Raw genomic sequence first — 15,602 nt, 5'->3', positions numbered from 1 at the left:
TCTGAAGGGCAGCGGGCAGAACAGGGTGGCATCCCCTGGGACACCCGAGCAGCAGCCGCGCACATACAAGCCTGATTGCCCCAGAAGTCGGTTGCCAAAGGGGACCCAGGTCACAGGGCAGGAATCGCCGCGGGCTATCTCCACTCCTGATGTACCACCTGGGGATCCACCTGGGCATAGTGATATGACCTGTTAGCCAGAATATTGCCTGTGGAAGTAGTTGAGTTGGAAACGTTAGGGACCTTCAAGCAGCTATTGGATAGGTACATAGATTACAGTAGAAAGATGGGGATAGATTAATTTGTTCTTAATCTAAGGGCAAAAGTTCAGCATAACATCGTGGGCCGAAGGGCCTGTTCTGTGCTGTATGTTTCTACGTTCTATGTTATATTGACACCAGTTAGGTTGGTATGAGTGGAGCACATGGCGATAGGGTCTGGGGCACAAACCTGTATATATATGTTTGCAGATGCGTAATAAACACATATTCACACTGTTTCAATCTGCCTCGGTGGTCTGTCAGAAGGGTGTGAGGGATGGGATGGGCTCAGGTGGCTGCAGAGGGGTGTGTGGGGGCGGGGTGGGGGGGGGGGGGGGGATGGTGGACGTTGGAGTGGCATGGGCCAGGGACGGCAGACCCCCCATCCCCCTCCATCCCATCTCCCCCTGACATCCCCCCCCCCGACCCCCCACACTGCTGCCACACCAAGGGTGATGGAATAGCCAGCTCCCAGGCAGACATCGCCCAGGTGGATGGTGGACATTGCTACGGTGGGCAGGAGCCAGACGTCATCAAATGGTGTGGAGCACCAGAGCTCATCGTAGACCGGGTCATCATCACCCTCCATCCCATGGACCAGTTCCACTGTTACTGCCAACCCAGGGCCTGCACCCCATGTTGAGGTGGTAGGAATCAAGGTTGAATTGTGGGGACGGGGGTACGGGGGGATGGTGGGGAAGGGGGAATGCAGGGAGGGTGTTCATGAGAAGGGGTGGCTGGCTGTGAGGCTGTAGGGGTGGGTTGGGATGTCCGTACTGTAGGCCAGGCCCCATAGTCGGTGAACATGGAGGCAATTAGAGTGTGTGTCAGCCCTGGCGCACATCCTGTGCCTGCCGGGGCCTGACCATCTGTCCATCCTGGCCTTATCATCCTCCTCCAGCACATCGCCCCTCTGCTGCGCGATGTTGTGGAGGACTTAGCAGGCCACCATGATGTAGGAGACTCTCCTAGTCCAGGCACCTGAACTGCATCTTCAGGATCCAAAGCACTGCTCAATCACACCATGGTCACAGCCTGGGCATCTTTGCAGTGGTTCTCTGCATCAGCCTGTGGCCTCCAGATAGGCGTAATTAGCCGCGACCACAGCAAATAACCCCTGTTGCCTGGGAGCCAAATCTTCAGCCGGAGGTGTGCCTCAAAGAGATCAGGAACCATCGAGTGTGCCAGGATGAATGCGTCGTGCACACTGCCAGGGTATTGGGCGCAGATGGGCATGATGTGCATCTCATGGCCACACACTAGCTGCATGTTCATCGAGTGGAGCCCCTTTCGGTTTGTGAAGACTGGCGTATCATGGGCCAGTGCTCGTAGGGCGACATGCATCCCGCCGGTCACCCCTTGGCAGTGGCAGATCATCTCGGAGGCCCTGAAGAATAGAGGGTCTGGTCCGCTAATGATATGCAAACAGCGTTTACTGTATGTGTGAAGTAGAATGCATTGACGCTGCTATCGAGGCAGCGGAGCATGGATTTCTGGCAGGCGGCCAGTGCACGCCACCATTTTGGCTCCACAACCGATTTTCTGCCCAAACACCTTTCCCGATTTCGGCGTCGGCCAACGGAGAATCGCGCCTGCCATCTCCACACTCAGCTATTTTCACTGATTCAGGAAAGGGGTAGGTGTGGTCAGTTCCGATCCCGTATTATTTTTGTGGAGGCGGTCACTGCCTGGAAGGACTCCTGATTTATGAATTTTGAGTGAGGTTATAAACTGGGACCTTGACATGGGAAGAATGTTTCTCATTTACAGTTTATTAGGTATTTCTGCTCCTTTGTTACTCTGGCGGAGCTTTGGATGGGGAAGTGATTTTTTTTTCCCAAATGGCTTCCTTGGCTAATTTGTTTTTAAATTGACAGTTCCATGGGAATTTGAAGGGATTACAATGTATTATTATAGGAACAAAGTGATTTGGATAAGTGCATGCGGGGTGAGGGTAGGTATTGGGGGTGAAGGGGGGATGTGAAAAGGTGAGGAGAGGGCGGGTTAATAATAATAATCTTTGTTAGTGTCACAAGTAGGCTTACATTAACACTGCAATGAGGTTGTTGTGAAAATTCCCGAGTCGCCGCACTACGTTAGAGCGCCTGTTCGCTCAGAGGGAGAATTCAGAATGCTCAATCCACCAAACAAGCACGTTTTTCACGACTTGTGCGAGGAAACCGGAGCATCCGGAGGAAACCCACCTCAACACGGGGGAATGTGCAGACTCCACACACCCAAGCTGGTTATAAAACTGACCTGCGTTGCCTACTTTATTAGTTCAATGTTGTCAGCCATGAAGACAGGCCTCAAAACTGGGCCGCATCAGTATTGGTTCAGCCCTATCTCTGGGTCATTTTCTGCCTCTTGCCTAGCTGTGGAGATGGAAAGATCTTCTCAAACCCATATTGACCTCCCTAACATGAAAACAGGCAGACACTCGCAGGACAGGGACGGGATGATGGGGTCAGGAAAATTCCCAACTCCCTATAATCATTTCAGCTGCGAAGATTCAGAACCATATATCTTAATTGACGTTTAATGGGATTGAAAGGTGCAAAACAAAATTTCTTGAATCTCATCTAAACCATTGAGTGATAATTTGGGCAGCACGGCAGCATAGTTACCGGTTAGCACAATTGCTTCACAGCTCCAGGGTCCCAGGTTCGATTCCCCGCTTGGGTCACTATCTGTGCGGAGACTGCACGTTCTCCCCGTGTGTGTGCGGGTTTCCTCCGGGTGCTCCGGTTTCCTCCCACAGTCCAAAGATGTGCAGTGTTAGGTCGATTGGCCATGATAAATTGCCCTTAGTGTTGGATGGGGTTACTGAGTTATGGGGATAGGGTGGAGGTGTGGGCTTGGGTAGGGTGCTCATTCCAAGAGCCGGTGCAAATTTGATGGGCTGAATGGCCTCCTTCTGCACTGTAAATTCTATGAAATTCTATGATTCTATGAATGTAATGTCCTGTTTCTGATGCAAGTTGTTTCCAGTACTTCTCAGTTCTAGCTGTTCCAACACCATTCAAACCAACTATGGATGCACACTGCAATTTCAAAACACGGTACGGGAATTCTCCGACCCTCCGCCGGGTCGGAGAATCGCCGGGGGGCGGCGTGAATCCCGTTCCCGCCGGTTGCCAAATTCTCCGGCGCCGGAGATTTGGTGGGGGCGGGAATCGTGACGGTCCGGTCGACGGCCGCTCGCAGCGGCCTCCCCAGTGATTCTCCGGCCCGCGATGGGCCAGATGTCCCACCCGTTCTATGCAGGTCCCGCTGGCATAGATTGGAGTAGGTCCCTTACCGGTGGGACTGGCGGCGCAGGCGGGCTCCGGGGTCCTGGGGGCGATCTGGCCCCTGGGGTTTCCCCCACGGTGGCCTGGCCCACGATCAGGGCCCACCGATCCATGGGTGGGCCTGTGCCGTGGGGGCACTGTATTCCTCCGCGCCGGCCGTGTAAGCCTCCTCGATGGCCAGCGCGATGGTGAACCCTCCCCCTGCGCATGCGCGGACCCGAGCCGGCCGGCGGAGTCCCTTCGGCCCTGGCTGGCGTGGTGCCAAAGGCCTTCCACGCCGGCCGGCGGGGCACAAACCACTCCGGAGCCGGCCTAGCTCCTGAAGGTGCAGAGGATTCCGCACCTTTGGGGCGGCTCAATGCTGGAGTGGTTCCCGTCACTCCAGTGCGCCGTTTCTGCCCGCCCTGCCGATTCACGGAGAATCCCGCCATGATCTGTACCATTTCCAACACTGACAGTATTATCCAGTTGGTCACAGAAAAAAACATTGATTAGAATAGTATCTCTCCAGCTGACTCACTCATGTAGTTTTGATTCAGTTGGCCTTTACAATTTACATTACGTTCTGCCAGCTATTTGGGGCATTTGAGCAATCTCTTGAACAGCATGTACTACTTCCAATCGTGATGGTTTCATTTTGATATAACCTCAGTGACCTTCACGACGTGCTATTTTTAAAAGCCAGAGTATCATGTCAGCAGCTTTACCAATGTGGTTTCTCGGAAAACCGGACGTAACAATTTGAAAGGTTTTAAGAATAAATATTGTATTTAAGCAAATCACCTACACGAAATACAAGGAATATGGTCTTTCAGAGAATGTGTCCTCTAGCCACTTATTATTGCTATTAGACATTAGGTAGTACAGAACTTGATTATTGCTGAAAAATATGTTTTTTCTTGTCAAAACCTTTCATCTTGCACTCATCAGAACATGCACAAGAATGTAATTTAAGGGAAAACAACACAGTAAGAAAATATAGTGTTGATTGGTTGGCAAGTGAACTCTGATTGTCGAAGTATTGCCATGGAGACTGCACCAGTTGATAATGACTGATAGTTAACTGTCAAGCATTGTTTGAAATTTAAACCGAGAAACCTGACCCTGATTGCTAAGGCAATGCGCTGAGGAATGAACCAGTGAAAGGCTGTCACTTATTTTGTTCAGCTGAAACAGGCACAATGTGTGTACACGTTCTTCTTGTCGGCAAAGACCGGGGCTCTGTATATGTTCAGCTTCTAGTACATGCAAATGCGCCACACTGCGAGTCTGACTGACAATCTTACATTGATTGTCAGTGTAATTCTCAGCACACTGAGAATTATTCAGCAAATGTTGCCCAATCGTGGAATTGCATCTAATGTTGGACGCTATGTATTGGGTTTTGCAAGCATGGGCTGGTTTATCATAGTTTGTACCTTGCACATTGCAAACAGTGATATGATCTGCCAGTTTTTGGGACATATGGAATATCACAGAGGCACTGAAATTTACATACCACTTTACTGATTTGTGTGATCGACAGAACGTCCTTTTGGCTTGGTGGCAACGTCCTGTTATGGTAAATACCACTCGTGTTGCTACTGCATAGCAGCAGCATGAAACAGCTAGCTTCACCTGTTGCTCAAATTTTATGAACCTTGCTCTTCCAGTATAGTCTAAGCACTCTCTTCTCATACAGCATAAGTGTGTTGATTTCTCTTACATTATATTCTTGTGAATGTCCTGATGAGTGCAAGACAAAAAACGTTGACAAAATAGTCTCTTTTTTCAGCAACATTGTTGTTATGCTTTTTCCTTGAGAAAGATGCAAGCCAATTATACTCTCAGGTTTCACAATACTTAATCAAACAATGCTACTGCTACATGTGGGTCTTCGGTAAAAATGGCAGGGCAGAGGGGTTGTGTGAGGAGGGGTGGTGGTGTGGAGAAGTTTAAACAGCACCGAGAAGATGGAGTTGCCAGGCATGGAAAGCACAGGTTATCAAGCAAACACAATGAACTTTCCACTAAAATGTAAGTCAGTATCTATAACTCTGAATACCATTGAAACAGAAGATGGAAATCGTCAAGCTGTTCAATTAAATGATATTTATTCTCAGGGAGTGCATGGTATTTTCAACGCCCACATGAGCAATAATTCAGTCAAGCGAATATACAAGCAATAATACTCTTGACTGAATTACCACTTAACCATTGGGCACACGCCAACGTGACTCTCCATGCATGCACTAGGGATTATCATTGACATTTACTTGGATTATCTTCAATGGTTTACCAATTGTTTTAAATTCCTAATCACCCATAACCAAACAAAGTCTGCAATTATTCAGCAGGAACAGAAGATAGGCTCCCATTATCAGTGTCCTTTACAATGCCCAGGAATTCTGGATCTTTCGCACTTCCAAAAGAACACCTGTTTAAGCACACCATGGGCTGGACTCTCCACACCCCGATGCCGAAATCGTGGCTGGTGCTAGGTCTGAAAATCCATTTTCTCACACGGAATCAGGACGGGCACCGACCGGTTCCCCAATTCTGTGGGCCCCGAAAAGTGGCGTACTCAGAGAATACGCCACGCCGCATATCACCTATCTGCGGCCATTGCTGGAGGCCCGCTTCGCCATTCTCCGCCCCCGACCGGCCGATCTAATATGGTCCTGCCAGTCGGGATACTAGAGTGGTGGCTGCGGACTCAGTCCGCGGCCGCCCTGCTTGGGAGCGGGCCGATCGCAGGGCGGGGGGGGGGGGCCTTATATGCAGCTGGGCAATGTTTGGGTGGACGGTCAGGGTCGGGCGCGTGGCCGATTGGGGGGGGGGTCTATTTTTAATGTCCACCATTGCTGTCTGAGTCCGCCATGGAGCACGGCACAGCCGCTGGAGGTGTGGGGCCCGTATTTGCAGCAGAAGCTGCTGGTTTGACGCTGGGTCCCTGCTAGCCCCCTGCAGGGCGAGGAATACGTGGCCCTTTCAGACCAGTTTTTCTGGCGTAAAAATCCACAGTTTTTATGATGGAGTGGTGACATAGTCCCAAAAACAGAGAATCCAGCCCCATAACTTTACCCCAGAATGGCAATCAAGTGAAATTCCTTTGATTGCATTCTGCATTACTCATCCTTGACACTACAGGTTATTTGTCCCAGTAACACAATTTACTATAAACCTGTTTAGAACATAGAACATAGAACATCACAGCGCAGTACGGGCCCTTCGGCCCTCGATGTTGCGCCGACCTGTGAAACCATCTGAAACCTATCTGACCTACACTATTCCATTTTCATCCATATGTCTATCCAGTGACCACTTAAATGCCCTTAAAGTTGGCGAGTCTACTACTGTTGCAGGCAGGGCGTTCCACACCCCTACTACTCTCTGAGTAAAGAAACTGCCTCTGACATCTGTCCTATATCTACCACCCCTCAATTTAAAGCTGTGTCCCCTCGTGTTGGTCATCCCCATCCGAAGAAAAAGACTCTCGCTGTCCACCCTATCTAACCCTCTGACTATCTTATATGTCTCTATTAAGTCACCTCTCAGCCTTCTTCTCTCTAACGAAAACAACTTCAAGTCCCTGAGCCTTTCCTCATAAGACCTTCCCTCCATACCAGGCAACATCCTAGTAAATCTCCTCTGAACCCTTTCCAAAGCTTCCACATCCTTCCTATAATGTGGTGACCAGAACTGCACGCAGTACTGGTCACCACTGGGGCAGCAGGGTAGCATGGTGGTTAGCATAAATGCTTCACAGCTCCAGGGTCCCAGGTTCGATTCCCGGCTGGGTCACTGTCTGTGTGGAGTCTGCATGTCCTCCCCCTGTGTGCGTGGGTTTCCTCCGGGTGCTCCGGTTTCCTCCCACAGTCCAAAGATGTGCGGGTTAGGTGGATTGGCTATGCTAAATTGGCCGTAGTGTCCTAATAAAAGTAAGGTTAAGGGGGGGGGGTTGTTGGGTTACGGGTATAGGGTGGATACGTGAGTTTGAGTAGGGTGATCATGGCTCGGCACAACATTGAGGGCCGAAGGTCCTGTTCTGTGCTGTACTGTTCTATGTTCTATGTACTCCAGGTGCGGCCGCACCAGAGTTATGTAAAGCTGCAGCATGAGCTCGTGGCTCCGAAACTCAATCCCCCTACTGATAAAGGCTAGCACACCATATGCCTTCTTAACAGCCCTATTAACCTGGGTGGCAACTTTCAGGGATTTATGTACCTGGATGCCGAGATCCCTCTGTTCATTTACACTACCTTGCCATTAGCCCAGTACTCTGCATTCCTGTTACTCCTTCCAAAGTGAACCATCTCACACATTTCTGCATTAAACTCCATCTGCCACCTCTCAGCCCAGCTCTGCAGCTTATCTATGTCCCTCTGTAACCTATAACATCCTTCAGCACTATCCACAACTCCACCGATCTTCGTGTCATCTGCAAATTTACTAACCCATCCTTCTACACCCTCTTCCAGGTCATTTATAAAAATGACAAACAGCAGTGGCCCCAAAACAGATCCTTGCGGTACACCACTAGTAACTGAACTCCAGGATGAACATTTGCCATCAACCACCGCCCTCTGTTTTCTTTCAGCTAGCCAATTACTGATCCAAACCGCTAAATCACTTCAATCCCATACTTCCGTATTTTCTGCAATAGCCTGCCGTGGGGAACCTTATCAAACACCTTACTGAAATCCATATACACCACATCAACCGCTTTACCCTCATCCACCTGTTTGGTCACCTTCTCAAAAAACTGAATAAAGTTTGTGAGGCATGACCTACCCTTCACAAAACCGTGTTGACTATTGCTAATCAACTTGTTCTTTTCAAGTTGATTATACACCCTATCTCTTATAACCTTTTCCAACATTTTACCCACAACCGAAGTAAGGCTCACAGGTCTATAATTACCAGGGTTGTCTCTACTCCCCTTCTTTTTTTTTTTATAAATGTTTTTATTCAGTTTTCATATTTTATATTGAACAAATTACAAATTGTTAGGAGAAAGAAAAAAGAAAAAAAAACAAACACGCAAAAATTAACATACATATTTACAGGTAAGCATCTTCGTAGTAGTAACTGCGCCCCCCCCCCCCCCCCCCCCCCTCAACATGTTTATTTAGTTTGGTTTTGGGCCTTAGCTAGCCATCGAACCCCCGTAACGAACCTGTAGCCCCCCCCCCTCCCGCTACCTTCCCCCGACTATTCTTCCTCTTGTACATTGGCCACAAATAGGTCCCGGAACAGTTGCATGAATGGCTCCCACGTTCTGTGGAAGCCGTCGTCCGACCCTCGGATGGCAAATTTGATTTTCTCCATTTGGAGAGATTCCGAGAGGTCGGACAGCCAGTCCGCAGCTCTGGGCGGTGCTGCTGACCGCCAGCCAAACAGGATTCTACGGCGGGCGATCAGGGAGGCAAAGGCAAGGGCGTCTGCCCTCCTCCCCAGGAATAGATCTGGCTGTTCTGAAACCCCGAAGACCGCCACTATCGGGCATGGCTCCACCCTCACTCCCACCACTTTGGACATAACCTCGAAGAAGGCTGTCCAGTACTCCACGAGTCTGGGGCAAGACCAGAACATGTGGGCGTGGTTGGCCGGGCCTCTTTGGCACCGTTCACATCTGTCTTCCACCTCCGGGAAGAACCTACTCATACGGGTTCTTGTTAAGTGGGCTCAATGTACCACTTTTAGTTGCGTCAGGCTGAGCCTTGCGCACGTGGAGGTGGAGTTGACCCTATGCAGTGCTTCGCTCCAGAGTCCCCACCCGATCTCCATCCCCAGGTCGTCCTCCCATTTCCTCCTTGTTGCGTCCAGTACGGTGTCGTCCCTATCTACCAGTCGGTCATACATGTCACTACAGTTCCCTTTCTCTAGGATACTTGCGTCCAGTAGGTCTTCCAGTAGTGTCTGTCGTGGCGGTTGTGGGTACGTCCTTGTCTCCTTTCGTAGGAAGTTTTTGAGCTGCAGGTACCGTAGCTCGTTCCCCCCAGCTAGCTGAAATTTCTCTGTCAGTTCGTCCAGTGTTGCGATCCTGTCGTCCGTGTATAGGTCCCTGACTGTCAGTGTCCCCCCGTCCTGCCTCCACCTTTTGAAGGTGGCGTCGGTCAGTGCTGGTTTGAACCTATGGTTGTTGCAGATGGGAGCCCTGTTCGACATTTTGGTCAGGCCAAATTGCTGCCGCAGTTGATTCCAGGATTGGAGGGTGGCTGTCACCACTGGGCTGCTGGAGTGTTTTTTGGGTGGGGATGGGAGTGCTGCCGTGGCGAGGGCCCGAAGGGAGGTTCCCATGCAGGAGGCCTCCTCCGCACGCACCCACTCAGCTTCTGGCTCCTGGATCCATCCCCTTACTCGCTCGGCTGTTGCTGCCCAGTGGTAGAATTGTAGATTCGGGAGGGCTAACCCTCCCCTGGTTTTTGTTTTTTGTAAGACCTTCTTTGGGATCCTAGCATTTTTACCCTCCCATACGAACGCCATGATGAGTTTGTCCAGCGCTTTGAAAAAGGCCTTGGGGATGTAGATCGGAATGGATCTAAACAGGAAGAGGAACCTGGGCAGTACGTTCATTTTGATCGTCTGAACTCTCCCCGCGAGGGAGAGCGGGAGTGTGTTCCATCTTTGCAGGTCCTTTTTAACTTCCTCCGTCAGGCTGGTGAGGTTCCATTTGTGGATCCCTTTCCAGTCATGGGCTATTTGGATCCCCAGGTAGCGGAATTTATGTCGGGCTTGTTTGAACGGCAGCCCCTTTAGTGCTGCCCCTCCCCCCCCCCCCTTGCGGGTGTACTGGGAAGATCTCACTTTTGCTCATGTTGAGTTTGTAGCCCGAGAAGGCTCCAAACTCTTTCAGGAGCGCGATGATTCCGTCCATGCTGCTTTGTGGGTCCGAGATATAGAGGAGCAGATCATCCGCATAGAGTGAGACTCTGTGCTCTCTACCTCCCCTTCGGATCCCCCTCCAATTTTTTGCTGCCCTGAGCGCGATTGCTAGCGGTTCAATTGCTAGTGCGAACAGCAGCGGGGACAGTGGGCATCCTTGTCTGGTGCCCCTGTGCAGCTGGAAGTATTGGGAGTTGGTATTGTTGGTCTGTACACTCGCCATGGGAGCGTTGTACAGGAGCTTTACCCAAGCGGTGAACCCTGTTCCAAGCCCGAACCGCTCCAGTACCTCTATGAGGTATTTCCACTCGACTCTGTCGAAGGCCTTTTCTGCGTCCAGGGAGACGATCACCTCTTGTGTTCTCTCCCCGGAGGGGGTCATTATCACGTTCAGCAGGCGCCTGATGTTCGCGGTCAGCTGTCTACCTTTGACAAAGCCCGTTTGGTCCTCTGTGACCACCTCAGGTACACAGTCTTCTAGCCTTTTGGCTAGGATTTTGGCCAGTATTTTGGCGTCTGCATTCAGCAGAGATATGGGTCTGTATGACCCACATTCCGTTGGGTCTTTGTCTTTCTTAGGTATCAGCGAGATTGAGGCCTGTGCTAACGTGGGTGGCAACGTGCCCCTAGCTAGCGAGTCTGTGAACATCTCCCGCAGGTGCGGGGCCAGCGCTGCCGCAAATTTTTTGTAGAAGTCCGCCGGGAATCCGTCCGGTCCCGGCGCCTTCCCCGCCTGCATGGAGCTAATGCTCTCCATGATCTCTCCCAGTGCTAGTGGTGCTTCCAGATCCCGTTTTCTGCCCTCTCCCACAACTGGTATGTTCAGTCCGTCAAGAAACCGGTTCATCCCAGCCTTCCCCGTTGGGGGCTCTGAGGTGTACAGCTCTTGGTAGAAGGCCTTGAAGGTTTTGTTAATCCTCTCTGGTTCTGTTTCCAACGTGCCTCTGGTATCTCTGATTTGCGCAATTTCTCTGCTGGCTGCCTGCTTTCTCAGCTGGTGGGCCAACAGGCGGCTGGCTTTGTCTCCGTGTTCGTATAGGGCCCCGCGTGCCTGGCGGAGTTGGTGTACTGCTTTCCTGGTGGAGAGCAGGTCAAAGTTCCTTTGTAATTCTTTTCTCTCCGCCAGGAGTTCTACAGTCGGGGCCTCGGAGTATTTATGGTCTACCTCCAGTATGGAGTCGACCAGCTTCTGCCTAGCCACCCTTTCCTCCCTATCTCTTTGCGCTTTGTAGGCTATGATTTCCCCTCTTAGTACGGCCTTAAGCGCTTCCCAGAACGTGGAGGGTGAGACCTCCCCGTTTTGGTTGATCTCAGTGTACTCCGCTATGGCCTGCGCTATCCTTTCGCTGAAGGCCTTGTCAGCTAGTAAGGCACCGTCCAACCTCCATTTGGGGCGCTGGGCCCTTCCCGTCTCTAGCCGCACATCCATGTAGTGTGGAGCGTGGTCTGATATCACAATTGTGGAGTATTCCACCTTGTCTATCTCTGGAAGCACCGTTTTCCCCACCACAAAGAAGTCAATTCTGGTGTACACGTTGTGTACTGGGGAGAAGAAAGAGAATTCTTTCTCCCCCGGGTGGGCGAATCTCCAAGGGTCTACTGCTCCCATCTGCTCCATATAGTGGCTGAGTTCCCTTGCCATGTTTGAGGTTCTCCCCGTTCTGGGGTTTGATCTGTCCGTCGTTGGGTCCTGTACACAGTTGAAGTCCCCCCCCATGATTAGTCGGTGCGTCGCTATGTCCGGGATTTCTGCCATGGTCTTTTGGATGAAGCTCGTGTCGTCCCAGTTGGGCGCGTACACGTTAACTAGAACTACCGGCGCCCCATCCAGGGCCCCGCTGACCATGACATACCGTCCCCCTGGGTCCGTAACCGTCTTTGTCGCCCTAAACATTGTCCTCTTGCCAATCAGGATCGCCACCCCCCCTGGCCCTTGCCCCATAACAGGAATGATAGGTTTGTCCCACCCAGCCCTTTCTTACCCGCAGTTGGTCCTGCTCCCTCAAGTGCGTCTCTTGGAGGAAGACTATGTCGGCCCTCATGTTTCTAAGGTGGGTGAGGACTCTAGATCTCTTCACTGGGCCGTTAAGTCCCCTTACGTTCCAGGTGACTATTCTGGTGGGGGGCTTCTGCCCCCTTGCTCCTGTGGGGTTAACCATATTTGTCCGGTGGACGCGCCCCTGCCCTCTGGGGTTTCCCTTTGTTAGGGGGCCGTCCAGGATGTCCACTATCACTGCTCTCCCCATGCGGTCGGGTCCCTGCGCTCCGGGGTTCCCCCTTGTCCCGGGGACACCCGCCATGGCCGTCCACTGTGTGTCCGCCACGCGGGTAGTCCCCAGCACTCCGGGGGGCCCCTTCACCCACAGACCGTACTGGGTGGGTGCTTGCAGCAGTTCCCTGTTTCGAGCCCTTGTCTGTGGCACTTTGTGGCCCTATTCCCTTACTGGCCTCCTTTGTCCCTTCGTCCCTGCATTTCCCCTCCCTGGTCTCTCGCCCCCCGAGTGCCCCCCCCCCCGCTCTATCCCTTTCGGGGATACCCCTGTATACCCCTCCATTGCCCCTCTCTCCCCCATTCCTGTCCCCATTTGCTCTCCCACCTTTGATGGGTGATCCCCCCCCTCCCCTGCCTGGCGCCTTCCCCCCTGTTGGGGGTGCGCTGCGGCCCTGCTCTGTTGCGCGCCCCCTTCGCTAGCTTTCCTGCTAGCACGGTGGCTCCCCTCTCGGAGGTTGCTGTCCCGCTTCCCCTCTCCCCTCTCCAGTACTCCCGTTCCCTCGTGCCGGGGCCTGGCCTCCCACCTGGAGCGGGCCCTTGGGCATTGGGTTGTTTTTCGTTCTAGGTGTTCCTGCCAGGGGGGAGGGGGCTGGCTTTGCCTCGCCCCTCCCCACCCCCCCGTTGGCATGACGTATCTCCTTGCCATGGGCCCCTCGTCCCTACTTCCCATTTATTTTTTCCAGCCCGTGCTCCTCGACGAATCTATTCGCCTCGGCAGGGGCTGTAAAGAAATATTCCTTGTGTTGGTATGTGACCCAGAGTTTTGCTGGGTACAGCATACCAAAACGTACTTTGTTCTTATAGAGAGCTGCTTTCGCTCTGTTGAACTCCGCCCGTCTCTTAGCTATGTCCGCTCCAAAATCCTCGTAGATTCGGATGGCGTGCCCGTCCCAATTGCAGGCTCTATTCTCCTTGGCCCAGCGCAGGATTGTCTCCCTATCCCGGTACCGGTGCAGTCTGGCTATAACTGCTCTCGGTTTTTCCCCTTCCTTGGGCTTTCGGCGCAGTGACCGATGAGCTCTGTCCATTTCCGGTGGGGTGGGAAAAGTTTCCCGCCCCACTAAGGAGCCCAGCATCGCAGCCACGAATGTTGTGGGATTTCTACCCTCTATCCCCTCTGGCAGGCCCACTATCTTAATATTTTGCCTTCTCGAGCTGATCTCCTGGTCGTCTACCCTGCCCTTCAGGCTCCCCTGTGTTGCCCTCAGTTTCACCATTCCCCTCTCCAGGGATATGCCCCGGTCGCTCGCGTCAGTCGCTGCCTTCTCCAGCTCTTTAATGGTTGCCCCCTGGGCTTCCAGTATCTTCCCTTGGGCATCCACTTTCTTCTCCAGTCTGGTCAGAACCTGCTGCACCCCTGACATGGCCCTGGTCACTGCTGCCTGTGCGTCTGCTTTTAACTCTGCCTTGATTGCCTGCAGCTGCTCCCTCACCACCTCGGCAAAGGCTTCCTTCCAATTCACGCCCCCCTCTAACCCCAGGGGAGAGGTTGCCCGCCCGTCCAGCTCTTCTGGATGCGGCGAAACATTCTTCCCGCCGCTTCGCGTGTTGACTTGTTCGCCCGAGCTGGCTTGCCCTTTGCCCCGTCTACTTCCGGTGCCCCCTTTCTCTTGGTTCCCTTCTGGCATTTTTTTCTCCCCCTTCCCCTTCGTCATTTCTTCTCTCCTTGTTCTTCTTTTCCCCCTTTTCCGCACCCTATTTTTATTTTATTTATTATTATATATCTATATATATATATATATTTTTTTTTTTTAAATTCTTTTTTTTAAATTTATTTCCCCTACCCCTTTTCTCTTTACCAGTTTTCTTTTGGGTTGAACAGAAATACAAGTCTCTTTTTTTCTTTTTTGTCTTCTCTCCCCACTCAACCAGGAGAGAGAGAGAGAGAGTCCCTTTGTCTCTTTGTCCTTGCCACGTGGTGGTCACTGCAGTTGGGGGGGGGGGGGGCGAGTGGGCCGGTGGTCGCTGCCGGTTGGGGGGGGGGGGGTGTCCCCGCTGCTGGCTTTGGGGGGGGGGTGTCCCCGCTGCTTTGGGGGGGGGGGGCCCCGCTGCTTGTGGGGGGGGGGGCCCCCGCTGCTTGTGGGGGGGGGGTGTCCCCGCTGCTTGTGGGGGGGGGTGTCCCCGCTGCTTGTGGGGGGGGTGTCCCCTCTGCTTGTGGGGGGGGGGGGGGGGCCCCGCTGCTGGCTGGGGGGGGAGGGGGGCCCGCTGCTGGCTGGGGGGGGGGGGGGTGGCCCCGCTGGGGCTGGGGGGGGGGGGGGAGAGAGAAGAGGGGCCGCCGCCGCCGCACCGCTCCTGGCCCGCGTGGGGAGGGGGGGGGGAGAGAAGAGGGGCCGCCGCCGCCGCACCGCTCCTGGCCCGCGTGGGGGGGGGGGGGGGAGAGAAGAGGGGCCGCCGCCGCCGCACCGCTCCTGGCCCGCGTGGGGGGGGGGGAGGGAGAGAAGAGGGGCCGCCGCCGCCGCACCGCTCCTGGCCCGCGTGGGGGGGGGGGGGGAAGAGAAGAGGGGCCGCCGCCGCTGCACCGCTCCTGGCCCGCGTGGGGGGGGGGGGAAGAGAAGAGGGGCCGCCGCCGCTGCACCGCTCCTGGCCCGCGTGGGGGGGGGGGGGAAGAGAAGAGGGGCCGCTGCCGCCGCACCGCTCCTGGCCCGCGTGGGGGGGGGGGGGGAGAGAAGAGGGGCCGCCGCCGCTGCACCGCTCCTGGCCCGCGTGGGGGGGGGGGGAAGAGAAGAGGGGCCGCCGCCGCCGCACCGCTCCTGGCCCGCGTGGAGGGGGGGGGGGGAGGGAGAGGGGTTGGACCTGCTGCTGTTGGGCCCCCCAGTCGCTTCCTCTGCCGTCGCCGCTCCGCTGCCGCTCCTCCGCTCCGGCTCCTGCGCTCCGGCTCCTCCGCTGCCGTCCTCCGGCTCCTCCGCTGCCG

This window comes from Scyliorhinus canicula, chromosome 8 (assembly GCF_902713615.1).
Source record: "Scyliorhinus canicula chromosome 8, sScyCan1.1, whole genome shotgun sequence".
Lineage (NCBI taxonomy): Eukaryota > Metazoa > Chordata > Chondrichthyes > Carcharhiniformes > Scyliorhinidae > Scyliorhinus > Scyliorhinus canicula.
This window is presented reverse-complemented; position numbering follows the sequence as displayed.